This window comes from Octopus sinensis, linkage group LG2, assembly GCF_006345805.1.
Source record: "Octopus sinensis linkage group LG2, ASM634580v1, whole genome shotgun sequence".
Taxonomy (NCBI): Eukaryota; Metazoa; Mollusca; class Cephalopoda; order Octopoda; family Octopodidae; genus Octopus; species Octopus sinensis.
Genome location: NC_042998.1, coordinates 194,940,485 through 194,949,694, shown reverse-complemented (window position 1 = coordinate 194,949,694; position 9,210 = coordinate 194,940,485).

The window sequence follows — 9,210 nt, the reverse complement described above, 5'->3', positions numbered from 1 at the left end:
AAAAAGACCAGGTGTTTCATATACCCAAACACACCATTTCACGTAAACTTCACATATTTCAGAAACACAATATTTAACTAGTTATTTCCCGTTTATATTTCCTAGAGTGGAGGCGCCTGCTGGTCTTCCATAAACAACCTTGCCCAGACTTGTGCCTCGGAGGGTAACTTTCTAGGTGCAATCCCATGGTCAATGTCGTGACTGAAGGGGGTCATACAATCAAAAATTATCTGTAAAACAGATGAATTTGAGATTGCTTTCCTTGCCAATAGTCCTCTCATATAACATATTCCACGGCTTTCGAGTGTTTCGTGACTTGGAGAGTTCCTCTCCCCGACACAGTCCTGAGTAAGGTTATTTTGAAAGACTAACGGTTGTCCCTGTATGCAAATTTTCCTTTCTCTATACCGTCAATGCTGTCCAAAGAAAAAGCAATTGCCGATACAGTTTGACATCCTTGTTGTCCCAGGCATTGCTGTCAGAGTGCAAAGAGCTGAGACATACACAGCAAAGTATCCCGTCCAACGCTCTAGCACTTCCGCCAGTCTATCGCACTAACTTGACACTTTATTTATCGACCGCTAAAGGATGAAAGGCCAAGTTGACGTCTGTGGTATTTGAACTCACAAATACTGCAAAGCATTTTGCCCGATGTTTTGACGACTTCACTAATTTACCAACAGCATAATAAATCACTAAATTCAATTAGTAAATTTAATTAGTAAAGCACATCAACCACGTTAAACGTAATCAAGGAGGAGGAGGAGGACGACAACGACGAGGTACTCATAACCTTTGAAGATACTCCCAGCTTGGTGGGGATTTTAAGACTTGAGTTTCCGCTTGACTTTTGGGAAGATTAATAAAACCACAACCAGAATGTCAGAGGGCTTCAAGTTTGAGATGGAATTATTTATAAAGATGTCTTTCAAAAAAAAACACATTGTTGTTGTTGTTGATGTTGCTGTTCTTATTGTTGTTGTTGTTGTTGTTGTTGTTATCGTTGTTGTTGTTGCTGCTGCTGCTGTTATTCTTGTTCTCGCTGCTACTGCGGTTCTTGTTTAAGTCCCAGGCCGTAACCATTGTCTTTTTTTTTTCAAACACAATGTATCTAGGACTTCATTGTCCAAAGTGTTCTTCCCTATTTTTAAGGATAGTGATTTAATTGATTTTTTGTTTCCATTTCTAGCAAGTCAAACGACCAATTAGAATTAGAGAAACGAAATCTCCCTCAAATCTCAACCTATCGTCTTTAAAACGAAAGATACATTGGATTACGTAATCTTAAATACTCCATGTCTGAGAAAACCGAAAGGGTATCGCCACGGTTGTGATGCTTTTTGATCCTAAGTTTGCTTGATCAAAATAGACATGGATCTAAATAAAACATCTTTAATCTTTCCTACCCGAAACAAAAAAAAATTCTTCTTCAGATTAGGACTTCATTGTCCAAAGTGTTCTTCCCTATTTTTAAGGATAGTGATTTAATTGATTTTTTGTTTCCATTTCTAGCAAGTCAAACGACCAATTAGAATTAGAGAAACGAAATCTCCCTCAAATCTCAACATATCGTCTTTAAAACGAAAGATACATTGGATTACGTAATCCTAAATACTCCATGTCTGAGAAAACCGAAAGAGTATCGTCACGGTTGTGATGCTTTTTGATCCTAAGTTTGCTTGATAAAAATAGACATGGATCTAAATAAAACATCTTTAATCATTCCTACCCGAAACAAAAAAAGTTCTTCTTCAAACAGATTATCGGATCAGATTACATATATCATTATACTTTGAGTAGATATCTCAATGACGTTGATGTTGAATCGATTATATGCGTACACTCTTATTGAACTCCCAGACTGGTGAAGACTTAAGGAGTTGATGTCCGTTGTGATTCTTGTGGATATAACAAAACGCCATATCCAACGAAGTACCAGAGATTTGGAAACAGATTCCGCTGAAGTATCAGGCTCTCGCAGAATCGGTCAATGCCAATTAAAAGATACGTACAATTCTGAGAAGGAAGTAGTGGCCCCATGATGTTGATAAGCACCTGATGGAAACGTACGTTCGGTTTTGTAAAAGTGCCAAGAGGCAACTTAACATGCAGCGCAACTCCTGGTACATTCACGGATGTCCGTTTTGACACAAGCCCATACAAAAACGATGTCAATTTCTGTTTTCAGTTGATACCAGGATGTGATAAGCAAAGTGGCAAAAAAACTGACGTCGATGCTTTTGTGGTATATACAAGTCTTCATGACCGTTAGAGATGGCACGCTAAATATGGTAAGGGCACCAGCTGGAATTTCAAGGATGAAGAATTACTTAGGAGACCAGGATAAGTCATGGACGTCTTATGTGTGTTGCCTTAGATGTGTGAAGACATTGAGTGCCTGGTATCATGATATGGGATGTAACGTCTCTAAAAGTTCATGTGCTTCATTCTCATTTGGATTTTTTTGCGGAAAATCTTGGTAATGTGAGTGATGAATATGGCGGAAGATTCCATCAGAATATTTCAGTGACGGAGCGATGATTCAAAGGAAAATGGAACCCTGGTATGTCGGCAGACAACTGATGGGGTATAAAAAAAGAAGATTACACTTCGCACAAGAGGCTTAGAAGGACAAAAGTTGTTTAAACTGATAGGTGTGTTCATAACCAATATATGTTTTGTTATACCAACTAAATTTTTGTTTTGTTTTTTGTAATTTTCAGTATTTGCAATGTTGTGTTCAATACGCAATATTATGCAGTATATTATAAAACATATGGTTCATGGTACAGGAAAACGGTGCCTAATCTGGAGAAATGAAGGTCAGAATCAGAATCAGGACAATTTTTTTACCCAGAAACAAGTCTTACTTGACTTGTACTTTTTTTTTAGCCTGAAATTTGTTGCACGGTGATATTAGAATCGGAGAATGGTTAACTGCTTACAAGAGAATTGGTGCAAGTTTTCAGGTGAATAGTGTTAGCAACACTGATATAATGCTAACTTCGGTACCACCAACATCAAGAAGGAAACGGGTACCTGTGGATCGGTCATTAACGAAGAGAAGGCAACTTTGCTTCTGAGCCTCAGACACATTCACCGTCCTTAATTCCAAGCTGCCTCGTTTCCTGGATGGGATGGAAAGTTTTTTGGAAAAACAAAGAGACTTACAGTGTGTGTGTGTGAGAGAGAGAGAGAGAGAGAGAGAGAGAGAGAGAGAGAGAGAGAAAGAGAAAGAGAGAAAGGGGGTAGCGAAAGAGAGAGGCTGCGAAATACAGCTTGTAGCTGACAGAAAGAAGCTTACCCATTTGTTTCTCATATAGCACCAATAAGTACCTATCTGAATAAGGTGACTGTGACTGCAGGTAAAATCGGTTCATCTAGGTTAAACTCCTTTCCACCTAAGATATTGGCGAATTTCTGACAGTTTAAACCAATGATATTTAAGTGTACAACAGGAGGACAATGGAATCTTTATTTTCTCATATATCTATCTATCTATCTAAAGTTAATCCAAACATGAAAGCACAAAAAAACACAACAACGCGAGGACGTGGAACAAATATAGTATTATTGGACGCTCAGGAAAGAAGGAAAGAAGGAGGGTTTAACGTTTCGAGCGGAGCTCTTCGTCGGAAACATAGGAGAAGGAAAGATCCAGAGAAGGGAAGACAGAGGGAAAAAATCGCCAACGGTACACACGTGGTCACATTTTCTATCTATCTATCTTTCTGCATATGTGCGTGTGTGCGTGTTTTAAATTTAGAATAAACACGGAATGTGAAAAGAGATATTGCTCTATGACAGACGCCAAGTATCAAAGGTACACTGTGATCAACAATCGAAGACTATTTATCTGAAAGTGAAAAATTTCAGGGAGCGGTTTCATACTTCTAAGATAAGTGAAATTCAGAAAACTTAGGGTCCTCATCCCAAAGATATTAACGGCAACCAAAACGATGAAACCTCTCAATAACAGCTTTAAAAATGTCCACAAACATTGTTTGGCTTTAACTAACGGTCTGCAAAAAACTTGATAGATTACTGGTGGTGTTATGCTAGAGCAAAGCCGAGCAATGCCCAAGCTTCTAACGAATCTTGATGAAGCTTTGTCTGGACTTCTAAAATTAAATCACATGATCCCATACATACCCCATTCATCCACGACTTACAAAGACTTATTTTTTTCCAGAAACATCTATGCGTTCTCTCTCTCTCTCTCTCTCTCTCTCTCTCTCTCTCTCTCTCTCTCTCTCTCTCTCTCTCTCTCTCTCTCACTCTCACTCACTCACTCTCCCTCTCTCTGTACCGCCTGAAACGGTAAAAGATCTTGACAAATTTCACCGCCTTGGCAAAATACTTCATTCATAAATATTCACAAAGATCACTGTATCGGTAAATATTTGTAAATATTTATAATCACCTTCCTTTAATATTTTCAACTACTGTTGAATCGTTCTGATGTTCACTCTGCTAGTTCTTTTCTCAGCATATACGGGTATTCATACGCGCATATATATATATAATATATATATATATATATATTATATATATATATATATATATATATATATAGAAAGTAGTAAAGAGTGAAAAAACGACAGAAGGCTTAAATGTTAAAACATATATATATTTGCGTCAATATGTCTGAAGAATATTAGAAAATTTTTTTTAAAAATTTTTTTCTCTTATAATGACATAATTTAAAAGAAAGACCGGTTTCGCGTGTAGCTTTTCAAATTTCTTGTGACAAGAAATTTGAAAAGCTACACGCGAAACCGGTCTTTCTTTTAAATTCGGTCATTATAAGAGAAAAAATTTTTTTTTTAATTTTCTAATATTCTTCAGACATATTGACGCAAATATATATGTTTTAACATTTAAGCCTTCTGTCGTTTTTTCACTCTTTACTACTTTCTATATATTTACCCACGTGCTTTCACAAACCAACTTTCTTATCTATCTATCTATCTATATATATATATATATATATATATATATATACATAAATGTACGCTTCATGTGCGTGTTAATGTTGATGTAATATCTATTATATAACATAACTAACAAGATTATGAAACACCTGTAAACGAATGCAATAAACATCGACTCTCTCATCTCATTTCTCTTATTTGTTCTATACATGTATATATATATATATATATAGGGAGAGTTTACGAAAATTAACAAAAGACGAAGACAGGTGGTGTACAAAACAAACAGATGTATTAGTATAACGCTCAGGAATAGAAAAATATCTTTTACGTTTCGAGGTGATAGGTATTTCGTCTGCCGTTACGTTCTGAGTTCAAATTCCGCCGAGGTCGACTTTACCTTTCATCCTTTCGGGATAGATTAAATAAGTACCAGTTACGCACTGGGGTCGATATAATCGATTTAGTCCGTTTGTCTGTCCTTGTTTGTCCCCTCTGTGTTTAGCCCCTTGTGGGTAGTAAAGAAATAGGTATTTCGTCTGCCGTTACGTTCTGAGTTCAAATTCCGCCGAGGTCGACTTTACCTTTCATCCTTTCGGGATAGATTAAATAAGTACCAGTTACGCACTGGGATCGATATAATCGATTTAGTCCGTTTGTCTGTCCTTGTTTGTCCCCTCTGGTTTAGCCCCTTGTGGGTAGTAAAGAAATAGGTATTCGTCTGCCGTTACGTTCTGAGTTCAAATTCCGCCGAGGTCGACTTTACCTTTCATCCTTTCGGGATAGATTAAATAAGTACCAGTACGCACTGGGGTCGATATAATCGATTTAGTCCGTTTGTCTGTCCTTGTTGTCCCCTCTGTGTATAGCCCCTTGTGGGTTGTAAAGAAATAGGTATTTCGTCTGCCGTTACGTTCTGAGTTCAATTCCGCCGAGGTCGACTTTACCTTTCATCCTTTCGGGATAGATTAAATAAGTACCAGTTACGCACTGGGATCGATATAATCGATTTAGTCCGTTTGTCTGTCCTTGTTTGTCCCCCTCTGTGTTTAGCCCCTTGTGGCTTGTAAAGAAATAGGTATTCGTCTGCCGTTACGTTCTGAGTTCAAATTCCGCCGAGGTCGACTTTACCTTTCATCCTTTCGGGATAGATTAAATAAGTACCAGTTACGCACTGGGATCGATATAATCGATTTAGTCCGTTTGTCTGTCCTTGTTTGTCCCCTCTGTGTTTAGCCCCTTGTGGGTTGTAAAGAAATAGGTATTTCGTCTGCCGTTACGTTCTGAGTTCAAATTCCGCCGAGGTCGACTTTACCTTTCATCCTTTCGGGATAGATTAAATAAGTACCAGTTACGCACTGGGGTCGATATAATCGATTTAGTCCGTTTGTCTGTCCTTGTTTGTCCCCTCTGTGTTTAGCCTCTTGTGGGTAGTAAAGAAATAGGTATTTCGTCTGCCGTTACGTTCTGAGTTCAAATTCCGCCGAGGTCGACTTTACCTTTCATCCTTTCGGGATAGATTAAATAAGTACCAGTTACGCACTGGGGTCGATATAATCGATTTAGTCCGTTTGTCTGTCCTTGTTTGTCCCCTCTGTGTTTAGCCCCTTGTGGGTAGTAAAGAAATAGGTATTTCGTCTGCCGTTACGTTCTGAGTTCAAATTCGCCGAGGTCGACTTTACCTTTCATCCTTCGGGATAGATTAAATAAGTACCAGTTACGCACTGGGGTCGATATAATCGATTTAGTCCGTTGTCTGTCCTTGTTTGTCCCCTCTGTGTTTAGCCCCTTGTGGGTTGTAAAGAAATAGGTATTCGTCTGCCGTTACGTTCTGAGTTCAAATTCCGCCGAGGTCGACTTTACCTTTCATCCTTTCGGGATAGATTAAATAAGTACCAGTTACGCACTGGGGTCGATATAATCGATTTAGTCCGTTTGTCTGTCCTTGTTTGTCCCCTCTGTGTTTAGCCCCTTGTGGGTGTAAAGAAATAGGTATTTCGTCTGCCGTTACGTTCTGAGTTCAAATTCCGCCGAGGTCGACTTTACCTTTCATCCTTTCGGGATAGATTAAATAAGTACCAGTTACGCACTGGGATCGATATAATCGATTTAGTCCGTTTGTCTGTCCTTGTTTGTCCCCTCTGTGTATAGCCCCTTGTGGGTGTAAAGAAATAGGTATTTCGTCTGCCGTTACGTCTGAGTTCAAATTCCGCCGAGGTCGACTTTACCTTCATCCTTTCGGGATAGATTAAATAAGTACCAGTTACGCACTGGATCGATATAATCGATTTAGTCCGTTTGTCTGTCCTTGTTTGTCCCCTCTGTGTTTAGCCCCTTGTGAGTAGTAAAGAAATAGGTATTTCGTCTGCCGTTACGTTCTGAGTTCAAATTCCGCCGAGGTCGACTTTACCTTCATCCTTTCGGGATAGATAAATAAGTACCAGTTACGCACTGGGATCGATATAATCGATTTAGTCCGTTGTCTGTCCTTGTTTGTCCCCTCTGTGTTTAGCCCCTTGTGGGTAGTAAAGAAATAGGTATTTCGTCTGCCGTTACGTTCTGAGTTCAAATTCCGCCGAGGTCGACTTTACCTTTCATCCTTTCGGGATAGATTAAATAAGTACCAGTTACGCACTGGGGTCGATATAATCGATTTAGTCCGTTTGTCTGTCCTTGTTTGTCCCCTCTGTGTTTAGCCCCTTGTGGGTAGTAAAGAAATAGGTATTTCGTCTGCCGTTACGTTCTGAGTTCAAATTCCGCCGAGGTCGACTTTACCTTTCATCCTTTCGGGATAGATTAAATAAGTACCAGTTACGCACTGGGATCGATATAATCGATTTAGTCCGTTTGTCTGTCCTTGTTTGTCCCCTCTGTGTTTAGCCCCTTGTGGGTAGTAAAGAAATAGGTATTTCGTCTGCCGTTACGTTCTGAGTTCAAATTCCGCCGAGGTCGACTTTACCTTTCATCCTTTCGGGGTCGATTAAATAAGTACCAGTTACGCACTGGGGTCGATATAATCGATTTAGTCCGTTTGTCTGTCCTTGTTCGTCCCCTCTGTGTTTAGCCCCTTGTGGGTTGTAAAGAAATAGGTATTTCGTCTGCCGTTACGTTCTGAGTTCAAATTCCGCCGAGGTCGACTTTACCTTTCATCCTTTCGGGATAGATTAAATAAGTACCAGTTACGCACTGGGATCGATATAATCGATTTAGTCCGTTTGTCTGTCCTTGTTTGTCCCCTCTGTGTTTAGCCCCTTGTGGGTTGTAAAGAAATAGGTATTTCGTCTGCCGTTACGTTCTGAGTTCAAATTCCGCCGAGGTCGACTTTACCTTTCATCCTTTCGGGATAGATTAAATAAGTACCAGTTACGCACTGGGGTCGATATAATCGATTTAGTCCGTTTGTCTGTCCTTGTTTGTCCCCTCTGTGTTTAGCCCCTTGTGGGTAGTAAAGAAATAGGTATTTCGTCTGCCGTTACGTTCTGAGTTCAAATTCCGCCGAGGTCGACTTTACCTTTCTTCCTTTCGGGGTCGATTAAATAAGTACCAGTTACGCACTGGGGTCGATATAATCGATTTAGTCCGTTTGTCTGTCCTTGTTTGTCCCCTCTGTGTTTAGCCCCTTGTGGGTTGTAAAGAAATAGGTATTGTTGTTGTTGTTTAGCCCCTGGTCAACTCAGATTAACCAGATCAACGATGTTTCAATAGAAGCCCGTCCTTTTTACACATAGCCTCCCGAGAACTGCTTTATCCGATATGTTTCACTTTTTGGGACAGTAATGTTATAAGGGACACACAGCTCCTATTTCTAGTGATGATAATGGTGGTGGTGGTAGTGGTAGTGGTAGTGGTGGGGAAGGGTCGCCGTTGCTGTTTGGTCCAAGTCAGCTATGATCCAGCCATGGCCATCCCTTTTTCTACTACTTAGTGTATCTAGGACTGCAGTAACTAATTTATCCTATGTTTTATGATAGTAGTGTGTTGCTGCTGTTGTTGTTGTTGTTGTTGTTGTTGTTGTTGTCGCTATTCTTCGCAGCCACCACACACACACACACACACACACACACCACATACCAAATACGACAGCAGAGACCACACACGGACCAGACAAACCATTGTCAACAAGTCCTATACACCACAAACCCATGGCACACCAACCTACACACACACACACACACACACACACACACACGTGCACACCACCACCACCCTACCCAACCGCATCCGAATACTAGAGAAGACGAAGTGAGTGTTTTCTGTACTGGTACTAATGTCTATA